This window comes from Ailuropoda melanoleuca, chromosome 1 (assembly GCF_002007445.2).
Source record: "Ailuropoda melanoleuca isolate Jingjing chromosome 1, ASM200744v2, whole genome shotgun sequence".
NCBI classification, from domain to species: domain Eukaryota; kingdom Metazoa; phylum Chordata; class Mammalia; order Carnivora; family Ursidae; genus Ailuropoda; species Ailuropoda melanoleuca.
The window spans coordinates 186,877,514-186,896,672 of record NC_048218.1 but is presented as its reverse complement, the minus strand read 5'-3'; positions in this window follow the sequence as shown (position 1 = coordinate 186,896,672).

Here is a 19,159-nt window from a genome sequence, read left to right as displayed (position 1 = left end):
ATATCTGTGGGAAGCTCATCAGGGCCCAGGTGAGTTCTCCCAGGCATTTCTAGCTGATAGCATTACTATTGATAGGTTGAGACCTGCACAAAACAGTTCCCTTATTGCTTCTAAGTTCCTGTCCATTCTTCTAATGAGGCTCCATTGAGAGAGAATCTTGTGTGGTGAAAATCAGTCTTTGGAATCAGCCTTTGTTACGAAAGCTGGTTTTGCTAGTTTGCTAAGTGGCCTTGGATAGTTTTCTCAGCTTCTCATGTTATGATTTTGTAAAAATTGAAGGAAATAATACATTTGAAACATTTAGGAGGCTACTGAGAGATGTTGATTTAATTTTTATTTTGCCAAGAGTCTACTCATTACCTCTGATTCATCCCTTACCCCAAACTTCCAGACCTCATCTGACAGACCCGGTCTTAAACCGACACTAAGACTCTACCATCCACCTTGTTCAAGGTTACAGGATTTTGCTATTTATGGACAGGAGCCTGTCTGCATTTCCACCATTAAGTGCTGCCAAGATTCCCAGATGACCTGACATTGCTTTCTGCTTGATGGTTGCTTGCATTCCATTAGAGCCTCAACCTCCTTCAGACAACCCTAGTTCTCATTCCTGAATGTCTCCATCTCATCAGTTTCTGAAGCCTGCAGTTGCAGGCTTAGACGTATCTCTTAAAGTAGGTCCTTTGGCCACCTGAGTCATGCAGGTGGTGGAAGAAGGTTGATAAAACCCGGAATAGGGAGTTGGATGATTCCTGAGCCTAGAAAAGATCGGTAAATATTTGTCGAATTAGTGAAGGAGAGTAGGTATCATTGGGTGTGGATTGTTATGTGTGGGTCAGATGAATAGATTTATGCAAAGGCCCTAGAGAGGAGACAGTTTGCAATCTGTTCAGCATGTCTGGCTCATACAAAGGTCAAAGTTAGAGGATAGTAAGAGATGTGATTGGCAAAGTAAGAAGGAACCAAGTCATGAAAGGCTTACAGCAATTTTAAGACTTGGTACATTCATCTAAGGGCAACTGTTAATTTATAGGTTTAGGCAAGAATTGGTCAAACAAAATTGTACAGTAGATGGAGCATTTGGTCTAAGTCCAAAGTATGGATCAAAAAAGGCAAGACTTCAGATGGAAAGGACAGTTATATAACCTTCTTCATTAATAAAGATGCAGCATAAAAGTAGTTGGTGATAAATTCGTGACAATATAGATAGAAATAAACTGATTCGAAACAGAACCTAAGGGAATTAGCTGATTAAGAATGATACAAAACTTGTCAATATATCTTTAAATTGATAATTTAACTTTTAAGTGGCCCATAATTTTAGCTAAATCTAATAATCACGTGCCAAAAGGCACCATTTTGCCAAATTTACCTCACTAATTAAAAATGACACAAAACCCTCAAAGCCATTGCTCTGTTAAGTTTAGCTTAAGTTAGGAGAGTTCATATTTGCTCTTTCAGGCCTCTTCTATTTTGTTTTGGGAAGTCCTAACGGGTTTGTACGAACTTGAATGCAGTTTATATGACCATGGCTTAAAGGATATGCTTTATAGATTTGAATCTATATGAGTAACATGTGATATTTTTGATGATTCATTTTATTGATCTATTTTCAGTCTATCACAAACACCTAGTTTTTCTGGCACAGGAATGATAATGACCTTTGGAATCTACAATGTAAATTCACACAAAGAAATATCTTGAGTGTTCTTAAAGTAGCCCTCGTTATTTCTTTGTAGGCTTACTTAATCTCCTGCTTGAAATGAAATATCTGTCAAACAGGTATTTTATGAAAATGACACTTTGGCACGTGTATATTCTCATTTTCTCTCATCTGACATGTTCTGCTCAATTTTAAAATCAAAACATGTCTTTGTCACTCTCCAAATCTTAGGTTCAATGTCATTTATGAACTTGAAGTTTTTCTTTTTTCATTGTTCATCATTGTCAAAGAAACAGATGGATAACTTCAGAATATCAAATTTCATGAAGTTCACCCTGAAATTTCTTATTCCCAAGAATAAGAAACAAGCTGTATAAAATAAGAATGTAATCCTTCTAAAGTATCGGTCAAAGATGAAAAACAGAATAAAACCAATGCTATCAATTACAGTCAACTTAATGCTGACATTATAAAGAGAGTTTATTTCATCTGAGCATTAATAGAGGATAGCCAGATGCAGAGTGCAGCCAAGGGGACCCAGGGGTCCATTTCTCTAAAGAGAGCTCTTTGGCGTAGAGAGAGACTTGATTCTAAAGGAAGTATATCAGTCACTCAAGTGACATTAAAATCAGTTGGCAAGATTTTTAAAAATTTTCTCACTTTAAGAAATTATGTACTGTATGGTGACTAACATAATAAAAAATCATTAAAAAATAAAAAATAAAAAAAATAAAAATAAAAGAAATTATGAATCTTTTTCTTTCCAAAGCATCATCTTTTTCACACTTAATTTCTTGATGGGCTAATGAAGGAACATAGCACATGACTATCTCGCCTGTTTTTGAAGTTATATTTCTTACCCTGGGGTTGGAATTGGGATTCACATCAGTTTTAAATCCCAGTCATGTGGCTTTGCTGCTATAAGAAAAGCTGAGGGTGTAGGGTACCCAGATCAGGCAACTAAGGCATAAAACTAGGGCATAAAAATAGAACAGCAGACAGATGGAATGGTTCAGGAGTCAAAATTTGCCTGTTATATTGTACTTGACAAGAAAATAATTCATTAGCATTAAACAACTAAATTTCTTCAGGCTTAAGTTGGCAATAATGAGAAACTGGGGATTCTTAGCAATGTTATCAATTTGTAGAATTCTCTATCTCAAAAATGTATATTTCAGCATAATTGACTTAAAAAGCACATTTGCAGGGGTAATCAGAAGGGGGAATGAAGCATGAGAGACTATGGACTCTGAGAAACAAACTGAGGGCTTCAGAGGGGAGGGGGGTGGGGGAATGGGATAGGCTGGAGATGGGTAGTAAGGAGAGCACGTATTGCATGGTGCACTGGGTGTTATACGCAACTAATGAATCATCGAACTTTACATCGGAAACCGGGGATGTACTGTATGGTGACTAACAACATAATAAAAAAATATTTTAAAAAATTGCGATATGCTATTTTAGGTGCATAAAGTACTTAGTAGGCCCTAATTCTCTTTTTCAACAGTAGTGATGGATAGCCCTTAGTCCTATTTCACTGTATAATTTTTGTAATCCATTTTACTTTCTCATTTCCTATCAACATTTTAAACAGTGAGGAAAATCAGAGAATATGCCAAAACTTCTGTATTCAGCAGTGACATTTTTTCTTTTTTAAATTACAAAGTAAAACACATGTTTAAAAAAACTAATGTACAACTCTCTCTCCATCTATCCTTGTTTTTTTTTATATTTTATGTTAATTAATCCAAGCCATTAACTTATAGACTCCCCCACAGCCTAAATGCTGCTGATTGCATACTCCTAATACATCTCAGTATGTTCCTCTATCGTCTGTATGCCCTGCAAATTGGCAGCTGGATCTAAAGGCTTGAGCAAACCTCAGATTCAACACCTTAATTTTGGACCTCCAGCCTGCAGAACAGTAAGACAAAAAAAAAATGTTTAAAGCAACCCAGTTTATCTTACTCTTTTTATAACAGCTCTAGGAAATGAAAACCTCTTTAACTAATGGTATGTTAGAAGTTGGAGTGCTGATATCAACATAGGTACAGGAGCCTACGAGTGGCCTGTGACAAAAATGGTTCATGGAGACCAACAGTAGATTACCAAGGCTTTAAAAAAAATAATACCACATACAGCATCAGCAGTCCTTGATGTGGTTTCAACATTGCAAAATATACATTGGTCTAAAGGAGAATGGTATTCATGATTGAATTTGCAAGTACTTTTTTTCTCCATCTCAATCTTGGAAATGAGCCAACAACAGTTTGCTTTCATGTGTGAATGATCCCACTTTGCATTTACTGTACTCACAGGGTTTTTTGAATTTACCAGCTTACTGTCATTATATGAGTAGAAGAGTTTTGGATTCAGCAGATTCTGAACGTGAAAATACACTATATTGGTGATGGCATGATAGTATCAGAAAGTGACGCGCATGACGAACAGAGGCCAGTTGATAAATCCAGCAAAAATACCAGGTTCTGCCCAAATTGTGAGATTCTTTGGAAGAACCTGACCGGGAGACACATGGAACATTCCAAAGGTAACTACACCTGCTATTGTTGCCTCCTCTTGGAACTAAATGAGAGGCAAAGCACTTGGTTGGGGTGTTTGGATTTTGCAGATGCATGTTTCACCCATGGACGTATTGCTAGCTCCTGATAAAGCTCCTGAAGCTCGTATTTGTGCAGAGCTCTGAACCTGCACACTGTGTCTGACTAGCAAAAAGGGGTGGCCCAGGGACCACATGACTGACCACCAATTAAAACCCTGGACACCTAGGCTCAGATGAGCTTCCCTGATGGAGAACATTTGGCAAATGTGACCACGTATTGTCAGGGGAATTAAGCGTGTCCATAGAACTTTTCTGGGAGAGGACACCTGGAAGCTTGTGCCTGGTTTCTCCTGGACTTCTTCCGTTCACCTTTCCTCCCTTGGTAGATTTTAAATTGTATCATTTTGCTCTAACTGTCCCCATAAGTATAGCAGCTTTTGGAGTCCTGGGAGTGCTTGTAACAAATCGTCAAGCCTGAAGGTGTTTCCTGGGGACCCCGGAAAAAACAGTCAGTTGTCTTTTAAAGAGAGTTAAATAATAAGGGGAAAAAATCCCATTGAATTGGCATTTGCAGCATCTTTATTCCTTTATTCCTTTCCATCTGGTATCATTTTCCTTCTGATTGAAGAACTTCCTTCATAGTTTCTAGAATGTGAATGTATGGGGATTAATTCTTTCAGTTTTTGTAGTTTTTAAATAAGTCTTTATTTTTCATTTTTGAGAGTTTTTCCACGTGGTATGGAATTATATATGTTGACAGGTTTTAATGAATCTACTTTAAATATATTGTTCAATTAACTTCTTACTTACATTATTTCCATTGAAAAATCTGCTATTATCCTTATCTCTGTCCCTCCCTAATTGTCTTTTTCTCTGGCTGGTTTTAAGATTTTATCTTTATCGCTGTTTTTGAGCAATTACGCTGTGTCTTGGTGTATTTCCTTTGTGCTTGTTGGCCTTGGGTTTTGATAAGCTTGTAGGATCTGTAAGTTAATTGTTTTCATTAAATTAGGAAAAATTTCAGCCATTATCTCTTCAAATAATTCTCTGCTACTCCTCTTCCTTCAGGGATTGCCATTTCTTATGTGTTAGGCTGCTTCAAGTTGACCCACAGCTCACGGATGCTCTTTTTTCCTTCTTCCTTTTTCTCTCTTTTTTTTTATTTCTAAGCCCCGGTAGTCTCCTCGCTCAGCACTCAGCTGAAATAATTGGCAGGTCCTTCTGCAGATCTCCAGATTTCTCTCTCTGCACAGCTCTCTCACTTCTAGTACTCTGTCATGTGAACTATGGACATTTGGCCCCAAACCTCAGAGCTCCATCTCCTCATCTGAAGTATTCTACTGGGCTCTGCCTGGAGTCCCCCTCTCTGCGCCATGACCTTGAAACTCTGCTCAGGCTCTAAGTAGGGACAATCATAGTGTTCATTTGTTTCTCATGTTTCAGGGATTACTCTCCCAAGTTATCGATGTCCCAGTGTCTTAGAAACCATTGCTTCATATATTTGATTTTTCATTTATTAATTTTTTTCAGGTGGGAGAGTAAATCCAGTTCCCATCACTATATCTCAATCAGATGGGGAGGTCTTCTCCCGGCACATTTTGACAAAGTCCCTCTCACTGATTTATGCTTCTTTGCTTTCTGGAACAAGTACAGTTCAGACCCATTTTGTAGTTTTTCTATGTGAACCCAGGATGGAGGAGCCCTGGTTCCTTTAAGTAGAGCCGGTAATAAAAAAAAAAAAAATCCCATGTTAGGTGTTCTTACTTCTGTTGCGGTGTTGTTTCCAAGCTCTCAAGTGGACTGAGCTAGGAAAGTTTGTATGTATGTATTTACATACATATAATAGCAACATGTTAAATTGCTCTATAAACATTGCAAAAATATCTCGAATCACAATTGCTCTAACAGTAATCAAGTAACTATAAGTAATACATATATTTAGCAAATGTTGACTTTTTCGTTAGTGATGTTGAATCTTAAGAAAATAAAAATATGTAACAATTGATTTTATGGTATAGTTACCATAACTTCAAGATAGCAAAGATGTAAAAATTTATTTTATCTCATTCCCTTGCACTGATATTGTGCCTGAGCTTTTCCCTAGCAGAAATATGTATTTTTTCTGAATATATTTCAAAGTAAGTCATGAGAGGGAATCGAGTATCATGATAGCTTCAATTACTTCTGTTCCTATTAAAGTCTGGTTTTCTTATGTTTAAAAACTATATTTGCAAAAAATGAAAAGAAATAAATGAACAAAAACCTTACTATCATTCATAACATGTTGCCTAAGGCACACTTCAGCTATATCCATATCAGTTTCTAATATTTGGTTCACAGAGTCCTTTGTTTCTTTCTACAGTGATTGGGGAATGGAGTAAATCATTTAAGAGAACCTGGACCCTGGCCTAATCACTCCATAACCTCATGCTATACGGTGCTATTTAAATAAAGACATAAGTTTGATATAATACTATGAAAAAAGTTGCCTTGAAGGAACTCCACAAAAGTAGTAGCTAGAAAAAACCCAAAACTAAGTCATTCTTCTGTTTAAAAATACAAGTAAAAGAAATACAGAAAATGTAATTTTTGAGATATTTACGATTCCTTAGGGTGGTAACTCTGATGTTTTATTCACAATATAATCATAGTCATATGAAGTTATGGAAATTAGATGTCTAAAGGAAGGTTGCATTTTTTTTTAAAGATTTTATTTATTTATTCGACAGAGATAGAGACAGCCAGCGAGAGAGGGAACACAAGCAGGGGGAGTGGGAGAGGAAGAAGCAGGCTCATAGCTGAAGAGCCCGATGTGGGGCTCGATCCCATAACGCCGGGATCACGCCCTGAGCCGAAGGCAGATGCCCAACCGCTGGGCCACCCAGGCGCCCCATGCATTTAATTCAAATAACTTCACAAATTTTAACAAGTTTGAATTTTAAAATAATTATTATCTCATTTGCTTTTAACATCCAGGTGGTAGAAATTAAATTTCTTTGCTTCAAAAAATAAATAAAAAAATAAATTTCTTTGCTTCATAAACATTTTTGATTAGCTGCTTTTATTCAGTATTAAGGCTTTTATAAAATTATGTGAAAAGGAATAAAAAATATGAGTTTAGTTGAAGTAACATTTTTTAAAGAAAGATTTTATCTATTTATTCACGAGAGACACAGTGATACAGGTAACACCAGCAGGGGGAGTGGAAGAGGGAGAGGCAGACTTTCCACTGAACAGGGAGCCCGACGAAGGACTCGATCCCAGGACTCTGGGATCACAACCTGAGCCGAAGGCAGAAGCTTAACCAACTGAGCCACCCAGGCACCCTGAAATAACATTTAAAAATAATAGAAATAATAATAGAAACACAGAAATAGATGTAAATAGACTTATTGGCCAAAGACGGGTGATTTTCCAGGTGAGGAGCCATAATTATGTACAGATATTTGGTGAATCAATAGATTTAAGGAAAGTGAATTTTGACTTTTATGATACTTGCTATTCCTACCCCTTTTGACAATTCTCTTTCTCCCCCTCATTCCCCATCTCTGTTCAGGAGAAAGAAATGTGTAAATAGAAAGTGTGAGTATATAAGGGTTCTACATTATTTTTCTTTAACGTTTTGACAGTGCTGACGCGTGTGGATTTTTTTAAGACACTAAATCAGATAGTTCAAACTACTCTAAAGCCAAGCATTCACATTATTGATTTTTCTTTTATTGTTTGTTACAAAGGGGTAACTGGTGGCTTTGTCAAGTCTTATTGACTCTTGAGTTTGCAAAGTTTCACATTTTGTTATTGTGATTATTTCCTCAGCTGCCTTCCAACTCGGCTCCAACTCCGCTTGTTTCTGAACCAAAATTTAACATGGCGCCTTCAGCTGCAAAACTCTGTCTTTAGATGTTAGTTTATAACTTACTCACGATACTTTCTATGATGTCCCTAGACCCTGTTAATTTGTTCCGTGTGTTCATGAGTTGCAGGAATCCTTATTAGACTTCTTCCATGATTTCCCTCAGATTTGCAAAAACATCACCTCAAATATCTTCTTCATCTAAGACTTCATGTCAAAATACCTGCCATAACAGAGGGCACCTAAATATTTCTAATTTAAATTAGATACATGTTTTATTTAGTAATGCAGCCTGAAAATCCCTTTGGGACTTCAGTCACTTTCCTGCTGATGATGGATATGCCTTGAATCCTTCGATTGCTTATTCTGCTGCTTAAAAGAATTATTTCCCTGCCCCCATCTGCCTCCAAACAATCTAATACAACCACTGCAAACAGTTACACCTTTTGGGGGAGCAAGAAACATTTTCTGTTTCCCCACTTTCCAAAGTTGGTATCCAATTTATTTATTTATTTATTTTTTTAAAGATTTTATTTATTTATTTGACAGAAAGAGAGACAGCCAGCGAGAGAGGGAACACAAGCAGGGGGAGTGGGAGAGGAAGAAGTAGGCTCCTAGTGGAAGAGCCCGATGTGGGGCTCGATTCCAGAACACCAGGATCATGCCCTGAGCCGAAGGCAGACACTTAATGACTGCGCCACCCAGGTGCCCCAGGTATCCTATTTATTACCAGAGTATATAGGGCTCACCCCAGTTTTTCCTGAAGAAGAGGGGTTTTTATCCCCCTTATCTTTCCTTTCTTTTACTTGAAAATGTATACTATGTGCTTTGCACCCGTCTCCCTGAACTGTTTGACAAGTTGTAGCTCCTGAAATATGTCTTAACCAATTACACTTCCAAGTTATTTTTCTCTGTCACTCCTTCAAGTAACCTTAAAACGATTTAGTCTGAGAAAAAGCATACTTATCTTTGAAAACTCTTCTCAAATATCCCTTGCTATGAAAGTTGATTTATCCTGTTTAGTTATTGGCATGTCGAAAGAATTGTCTCCGTGTAGCGTACTAGGAAAAAGAAAGGAAAATCTGAATCCCAGCTGGGCCTCTGACTGGTCTTTGTGAGCACTGAGTCAATTACGTCCCCGAGCTTCACTGTCTTCTACAGAACGGTAGTATTTATAGGTAGCTCACAGTTGAAAGGAATACCTGAGATAAGGTCACTCATACAACCTTGACATACTATAGGCCTTCAACAAAAGCTGATATTAATCAACAATTACGTTGATTAGTAAGGTATCTTCCATGAAGACAAATACAGGGAAAAAACATAGCTCTGCCATTGAAAATAAAGATCACGGGAAAATTAAAAATTAAAAAAAAATCCTATATCCTACCAAACCAGATAAAGTCCAAATAGCAGACATGATGTTTTGATGTACAGATGAAGTCCCAAAGTAAATATTTCATTTCCGTTTCTCCAACAGTAAAAATGTAATATTGCCAGTGATTGCAGATTGCACAGGATTACTGTGGCATAGAGATTAGAAGACTATAGTTTTTTTTTTTTTTAAGGTACTTCTCTTTGTTTTATTTATCAGCAACTTCTATGTCTATGTCAGTGACTTGTTTTGCATTTTACAGTGACTCTTTTTGGGAGGAAGCCTGAAATCCAAACATATGAATGTAGTGTGAGTCCTGATACTTGTTTTAATGTGACTCCATGAAAATAAGACTTAAAACAAAAGTTAAAGCTTCCATGCATGACTTAATGATTTGGAGTTTGCATTTTATGCACAAAATGATTAGTGACATAAGATAAGGTCATTAACAAGTCATCATGGTTCAATTACTCATGACTTAGTTTTAATTATTATAGTTTCTTCTCAAATGAAGAAAATATTAAAATATAGTTTTATATGTGATTTAATTTAAAATTGCATTGTCATTTATGCAACAGAAAAATAGGCTATGAAGTCACACTATATCTCAGATATTATTTTTTAGATGAATAAGAAATAGTTGATTTGTTTAGAGACATCAGAAATATTTGAATTGGTTCCTAATTTTGCAAAGAAAAATTATCATATAAAGGAAGTTTATACATAATGTGTGACACAATGCATGCTTTTGGTTTTGTTTGGGTTTTTTTAGAAAGAGAGCGAGGGTGCAGGGGAGGAGCAGAGGGAGAGGGAGAGAGAATCCTCAAGCAGACTCCCTGCTGAGCATGGAGCCCATGCCATTTATCTCATGATCCTGAGATCATGACCTGAGCCAAAATCTGGAGTCAGACCCTTAACAACTGAGCCACCCAGGTGCCCCCACAATGAATGTTTTTAAATATCAAATCAAGGTAACTAGAATCCTGTAGCTTTTAATAAAATCCAGTAAAAGAGAGAAACTACCAACAATAGTCTTTATTAGTGATGAGAGAATGGAACAAATGTCTTAAGACTCATTTTCAGTAAAAGGCCCAGGATTAGTAAGGAGCCATAGAGAAAAAGAGAAGAAAGAAGTAAAAATAAAGACTAGACACAAAGGAGAGAGAAAGCAAAGGAGGAAAAAAATGAAAAAGAGAATGTACAAAAGAAGCAGAAAACAGAAGCAGACTTCCAAGGCAATATTACAGTACAATCCGCAGACATCGGGTGCGTCTATCATCACCACCCACCAGATCCTAAACTCAAATTTTGGCTCTTCTCTTTACTGGCTTCTAAGCCTGGAGGTAGTGAATCTTTCCAGGCCTCTCAGCCTAATGTTTTAGAAAGTTGCAATGAGGACCAAATGAGACAACATTTTGTGCGTTTGGCACACTGGACTTTGCAAAGCGATATGGTCACATGCGGGGGGGGGGGGTTCAAAAAACCACAGGATAAATGAGACATGACTATGGAATGATAGGCTGTTGAAAATACTATTTGTATATTAAAACAGACATGCATATTTAGAAGTAACTAGTAAAATGCTACCTTTTCCCCCTCAGATTGCACAGAGAATTTTTTTTTAAAGTTAATACATATGAAGTAGTACAAATAGTACTTGACCTAGTAAGCACAGCTTGTTACCCTAAAGATATATGTCCTGGGAGCTTTTAAAAAACTAGAGGTTTCACAGCGAGATACATTTCAGGAACACGGTATGTTGTATCTTACAATGCATATTAATACATTAGCATTAAAGGTATTGAAGAATCCTACAGTCAGAGAACTTAATTCATTCAACCTCAGCATTAATTGGTGCAATTACTCATGAAATTCCACTTTGGTACGCCTATTAATAATTCTGGGAACACTAATGATCTGAGGAAAAAGTTTTAGAAAGCTTTCTGAGACCTGTGTTTACCAGTACCATAAATACCCCTCTTTCGCCTGGAGCACACAATTGGAATTCTCAATAAATATCTTATAAAAAACTTTTTGAACATAACTCATGTAGGGTAAGAACAATTTTTATGTGACATGATTTTTCTAAGAAATGGACCCCTTCATAACATAATCTATGATCACAATGGGAAAAATAGTTCTATATCCATTTCCTATATGGAAGTTGCCATATAGAAAGATGAAATATCTTCAATTTTATGTGTAATTCATAATTTTCCTCACAAAATGCAGCAAAAATTTTTTTGAAAAATTAAGTGCCCCATTCAGATCCTGATTATACAAATGCAGGACTAAAGTCATTTATAAAGCAATTAAACCCTGACACTAAAATACAGTTTATGAAGTTTTGTTATTTCTCTAGAAATATTAACCTAGAATCTGCAAAGTTCTTAATAGAGTCACTGCTTATATAAGGATAAATGGAAGACAAGAAAAATACACTGTGATAGGCTTATAGGGCATTCACTTAAGCTCACTATTGGGCTAAAACCAACAACAGCAACAACAAAAAACACCCCCACTGTGACTTTTTTATATTCTCACCTCATCACTTCATCAAAGTCATACTCTACTACTCAGAGTACTTCTAAGTTCCGGCAGAAAAGTCAAAATTGCAAATACGGAATCTTCCATTGTGAAAGTTATACTTTCCTACATAAAAATAGGTTCTAATTAGTAATGCCAAGTGAGAGTTTGAGGACATAAATTAGCATGTTAGTTACTTCAAGGAAAATGTTCAGATCTTTTATACTTGAACGTACCAGTTTCCATGAAAAAGGTCGGTCTCAATATTCTTATAATCAATTATTTAAATAGATCTTTGTGTTTTGTATATTCATTGTATTGAATGGCACCAAATGGTTCCATGTAAGCTTTATGGTCAGATTACAATTTCATCGTCAAGGCAGAAACCTGGAATTTTATAATCTCTTGGCTATTGATTAGTGTCTGTGATTATATTACTTCAAATGAAAACAACAATTCAGGCAATGCTGATTTAAAATATTTAGTAATTCAGATGATGCGTCTTAAGTTACCTTTATGAAAAAGTGATGTTAATTCAATGGATTTAGATTCCACATGCAAATGAGATCATGCAGGTTTTTTTTTTTTCCTTTCTGTATCTGGCTTATGTCACTTAGCATGATGTCTTCTGGGTTCACCCATTTTGTTGCAAATGGTAGGACTTTTTTTTTTCTTTTCAAGGCTGAATGATATTCGATCATGTGTTTGCGTGTGTACACACATACGCATCTCACAATTGCTTCATCCACTCATCCACTGAGGGACACTTAAGTTTCTATATCTTGCAATGAATATGGGAATTCAAGTTTTTCTTTTAGGTACCGATTTCATTTTGGGGTATATACCCAGAAGTGGGATTGCTTGAAATACATAGAAGCAGAGAGTAGAATGGTGGTTACCAGGGGCAGGGAGGTGGGGGAAATGGGAAAAATGTTGGTTGAGAGTACAAAGTTGCAGTTATGTAGGATGAATAAGCCTAGCTGTCAACAGCATGATGACTAAAGTTAATAATATTGTATTAAATACTGGAAATTTGTTGAAAGAGCCAATTTCATCATACACAGAATGGTAACTGTGAGGAGATATGGTAATTACCTTGGCTGTAGTAATCATTTCACTTTGTATATGTATATCAAATTATTATGTTGTATACCTTAAATATATACAATATTTATTTAAAAATATTTAAAAACCAAAATGATAGTTTGCAGGCTATAATGAATTCAGTTCTCTTGCAGTCTATTTTATCCACACCATATGATGTGGATAAAATAGACTAACCTTAGAAAAAAGAATCCAGTGGATTTAGGGAAAATGTTTTTAAGCACACTTGAAGGATTCATTTACATTCCATCATTTGAAATGCTAATTACAACTCCTCTTAGATCCCTCTATCTGCATCTTAAAGTTCTTTTCCAATCTGTCAATATTGATTTGGGCAAATCGGAGTTACTAAATTAATTACAGAAATTAACTTTTTATTCTAAAATTCAGACTTCCTACCAATTCAGATTTTCTTTCCTCTTTATTATTTCTATGTAGTAAAAAGAACTTGGCACACATGTTCCTAATATTAATACATGCTATTTGTTACTTTTTTTAAAATTACTGTTCTTAAAGTCTTTAAACTCATTATTATGTTTTACAATGACTGGAATGTTAGGTTTTAATGCATTTAAAAATATTATCAGATTATGGAATCAGATGAATTGCTAGCTATTTTGAGACTAAAGTCAGAAACCGTGGAAATAAAGTAGTTCATAACGAACTGTTGTAATACTCTAATAACAGTGATTGATGTTAAATATATTATGTGCTTCATATTTGAGAATATATTTTAGAAAATGTAGAGTAAGGATAATTCCTATAACAAATCTTGTCACCTCTATTCAAACCTAAGGGTTTTATTAAAAATATTAATAGTAACGTTAACCTCAAAAGTATATTAGCTCCACAAATAAAAAATTAAACATTTTGAATCACATTTTTATTGTAGTAAGATCACTCAGCATGAAATTTGCCCCCTTACCCTATTTTCAAGTATACAATACTGTTAACTATATGCACATCGTTCTCTAGAGAGAGCTTAATCATCTTGCATCACTGAAATTTTATTCTGTTGAATAGCAATTCCTCATATACTTCATGATTCCACTGACATGAGGTATTTAAGATAGTGAAACACATAGAAACAGTAGAATGGTGGTTGCCAGGGGCTGGGTCGGGGGGGCGCAGGGGAACTGGAGAGTTGAAGCACATGTTTTTAAAGTACAGGTTGAATCCATGGGTAACACAATAATGTAGTCAATTAGTGTCTTTAACAATTAAGAAATTGTTGAGAAAATAATAGACTGATGATTTCTGCCCAGCTAGCATCAAAATCAGAAAAGTATGGAAATATCAATGAAGGAAATATTGGGCATTAGAAGTAGATTTAAAACAACAAAAAAACATCAATTTCATTGGGAAAACAGAAATCCAAGGTTTTTTTCCAACATAAAAAATATATTAAAAATAACTTCTTGATAAAAATAGGATACATCTAAATTACTACATATAGACTATGTATTGTTCCATGAGGTCAATATTTACTACAAATACATCTACTTAGGTAAATCCTAGAAATGCTACAACACAGAGTGATGCCTCAGACTCAGTAAGAAAACTGGTTATGAAAGAGGCAACTATATAAACATAAGCTCAGTGAATAGATTTGAGTATGTTAATAGTTTTAACATATTTTGTAAATTATGTATATAAAAAATTCTTATTTTTTCAGTTCACTATCAGATTTCAAATCAATTTGAGTTAGCTTCTAATAAAGTAGCCTTGTAAGATCAATAAAGTTAAGGCAATTATTTTTATTTTCCCACACAAAAAATAAAAGTGAGACTTTCAGTGATATGTGCTAATAGGATGGGCTAAGTTATGTTGCAGTTACAAAAAAATAAAATAAAAGCCTAACAGTCTTAGCAGATTAAACCACAAAGGTTTATTTCCTGCTCCTTCTTGTACCTGTGTCCACTAGAAGCGAGTTGGGGCTCTGATCCAAGCTACCCTCATTCCTGGACACAGACTGATGGAGCAGCCATTAACCAGAAAATCATTTCGATTTCGGGACGAGAAAACATAATGAATTATAACCTAGACTCTTAAATCTTGCAACTGGAAATGACTTCTGTCATTGGCACTCATATTCTTCTGGTCAAATCAAACAAAATGGCCATTCTCAACTTCAAAAGTAGAGAGGAAATGCAATCTTATCATGTGCCAAGGGAAAGAAGCTGAACATCAGCAACTATAACATTCTGTCCTCTGGTGACCCCTTTGGGTGACCAAATGTACAATTTTGCCCCTTTCCATCTTGCAGCACACAATGACAAACCAAAAGTCCTAACTATCCTCTGCATCTAGTACAAAGTCTAAGATCTGAGCATGATGACTGGTTGTTTCTGCATTCAATTTGGACATCAGTCTTCTGATCCAGAAACTTATAAACTACAATAAAAGTTATCTGTTCCCAATACACCCAACAGATCATGATGAAGCATCATAGGGAAACTCATAAGTATTCCATCTAATAGGATAATGGGAGAAGCAACAGTCACTTATTCACAGAAAATCTGAAATCCTTCTTGTATGTGTTGCAAGGTCTCCTCTACTGGGTTATGAGATGTATCATAATAGGGCCCTGATTGTCCTCCACTATCCTTCGCAGTGTATTATGGGCTGGCTCTGCCCTCTGGGTGGTTCTTCCTTTTTGATTTGCCAGATATGAACAGTGAATTTAAGAATGAAAATCTAGGCACTCCATAGGCCAACAACCTCAATTAGAGTTCTTTTCTTTTCTTTTTTTTTCTTTTCTTTTCTTTTCTTTTTTCTTTTTTCTTTTCTTTTCTTTTCTTTTCTTTCTTTCTTTTTTTTTTTTTAAGATTTTATTTATTTGACAGAGACAGTGATAGAGGAAACACAAGCAAGGGGAGTGTGATAGGGAGAAGCAGGCTTCCCACCAAGCAGGGAGCCAGATACAGGGCTCGATCCTGGGAGCAAGACCCAAGCCAAAGGCAGACGCTTAATGGCTGAGCCACCCAGGCGCCACTAGAGTTCTTTTCTAGACATACTTCTTAGACTTATTAAATTTTATCACTTTTTATCCATTTGCCTCTTTCTCCCTTCATTTAACTTTGGGTCAGTGGGACCTAGTAAATTTTGGTGAGTATGGTAGGTGGAATAATGACCCTTCCAAAGATGTTCATGTTTTAATTCCTAGAATTTGTGCATGTAACATTACATGACAAAAAGGGACTTTGCAAATGTGATTAAGTTAAGGACCTTGAGCTGGGAGGATTACCCTGCATTATCTAGGCAGGCCCAATAAAACCACTGTAAGTGAAAGGGTCCTTTTAAGTGAAAGAGGATGGAAGGAGAAGCTGAGTCAGAGAAGGAGATGTGATAATAGGAAAGAAGTCAGAGTAATATGAAAAGACTCAACTGACCATTGCTGGTTTTGGAGATGGAAGGGGGCCAGAGAGAATGTGGGCTGACTCTAAATATAAGAAACAGCAAAACACAGATTTTACCCTTGAACTTTGAGAAAGGATGCAGTCCTGCAGACACCTTGCTTTTCACCCAGTAAACCCCACTGAAAACATCTGACTGGTAGAACTACATGATAATAACTTTGTTGGAAGACAAGGTCCTTGTTTTTAGATTTATTTATTTTAGAGAGTGAGAGCATGGAGCAGGAGGGGCAGAGAGAGAGAGCATCTCAAGCAGATTCCATACTGAGTGCAGAGCCTAAGGTGGGGCTCGATTCCAGGACCCTGAGATCACGACCTGAGCTGAAACCAAGACTCAGACATTTAACTGTTTCACCTACTCAGCCACTCAGGTGCCCCTGTATCTGTTGTTTTAAGCTATGTTGTAATTTGTAATGGTAGCAATAGAAAATGAATAACAATTTTGGTACCAAAATAGAGGTGCCGCTAGAATACCTAAAAGTGTAAACATGACTTTGGAATAGGACAATAGGCAGAGGCTGGAAGAATTTTGAGGAGTATAATAGGACAGACTTAGAGTTCCTTGATCAAAAGGGTAGCAGAAATGTCTATTTACTAGCTCTGTTTGTGAGGACTCAAAAGAAAGTGAAAACATAGCAAAGAAAATATGTATCACTTTAGACAATACTTAAATCTCCATGGTAAGACCCGGTAAAAATACAAATGTTAAGAAGCGCTGCTGAGAAAAGGTCACATGGTGATGGGAAGTTATTGTTGGAAACTGACAGAAAGGAGATCCTTGTTAGTGTTATGTAGTAGCAGAAAGCTTAGCCAAGTTGTGTTCTGTAATTCTATGGAAAGCAAAACTTGTAAATGATACACTTGTATGCTTAAAGAGATTTCCAAGCAAAGTGTTGAAGGTACTGCTTGGTTCTTCTTGCTGACTATAGTAAAATTTGGAAGGAAAGAGATCAGTTGAGGAAGAGAAACCAGGACTTGATGTGCAAAATTCTCCTATCTATTCAGAGGGGAAAAGGTGTAAAAATTAGGAGATTGTCAGGGTATCTGCTCCGTAGGGTAAGCCAAGTGTGCGACTAGACAACCTTTTGCTAGTATCTTGAAAGAATCAAAAGGTTGTAGTATTCCGCTACAAAGAGATCTCTTCAGTGTGATTATGTGGGTGACTCGTGGATCCTCCCAGCCATCTCAAACAGGAACCAGGAACAGAGATGGGATTATCTAGGAAGGGTCTGTGGAGAAACTTGTTATCTAAAGGAGTAAAGATCCACGACAGGCACAAGATACCCACGAAGTTCTTCAGAATTTTAAGCCATCAGAAACACTGCTAGTTTTGATTGAAGGAGACAAAGAATGTAATGAAAAGAAGGCAGTCGCACTCCCCAAATTCCAAGGACAGGAAACAGACTGGTGCAATGACTCAGCCCTGTGCTGCCCTTCCTGGAGCGTGAGGCTGGCGATGAGGGCAGAGCCACTAACCGCAGGGGATCATTCCCAGGCCTGGAAACCCAGGGAAGTTTGCTTGGTGGGAATTTGAAATTTCTGGGGGCCACGGATTCCTTTTTTCCCCCATTCCATTATCTCCCTTTCTGAAGGTGAATGTCTATAACTGGCGTCCTAGACTCGTACCATTGCATTCTGGGAGCACGTAACTTATTTTCTAGTTTCACAAATCTATAGGTGGAGAGGAATTTTTCCTGTGGATGAATTAAACCCAGTGTCTCAACCACACCTGAGTTACATGATTTAGATGATGAGATTTGGGACTTTGAGCTGATTAGATTTCGAAGAGACTTTTTGGGCTTTGAGTTGATTCTGTGATAGGCTGAGAGTTTTGAGGATGTTGGAATAGGTGAATGCACTCTGCATGTGAGATGAGCATAGATCTCTGGAGGCCGGGGAGCAAACTGTGATAGGCAGAATAATAAGTCCCCCAAAGAGATCTGCATCCTAATTCCCAGAACCGAGGACTGCTAGCTTAGATAACAAAAGCGACTTTGCAGATGTCATTTTGTTAAAGACCTTGTGATAGAAATATTATCCTTGGGGCGCCTGGGTGGCACAGCGGTTAAGCGTCTGCCTTCAGCTCAGGACGTGATCCCGGTGTTATGGGATCGAGGCCCGCATCAGGCTCCTCCGCTATGAGCCTGCTTCTTCCTCTCCCACTCCCCCTGCTTGTGTTCCCTCTCTCTCTGGCTGTCTCTATCTCTGTCGAATAAATAAATAAAATCTTTAAAAAAAAAAGAAAAAAGAAAGAAATATTATCCTTCATTATCCAGATGGACCCAAGGTAATCCCAGAGCTCCTCACATACCTGAAAAGGGAAGTGGGAGAGGCATAGTCAGAGAAGGAGATGTGAGGACAGAAGTAGAGGTCAGAGCCATGTGAACTGAGAACGTATCCAGTAACTATTGTTGGTTTGAAGATGGAAGGTGACCGTAAGCCGTGGAACTTGGGAAGGGTCTATGAGCTGGAAAAGGCAACATCTAGATTCTCACATAGAGCCTCCAGAAGGAACACAGTTTTGCTAGTAAGCTTTTAGTGCAGTAAGATCCATTTTGGACTTTGAACTGCCAGAACTATGAGATAATAAAATGCGTATTCTTTTAAACCACTAAGTTTGTGGTAATTTGTTATAACATTAGGAAATGAATACAGTGGGAAA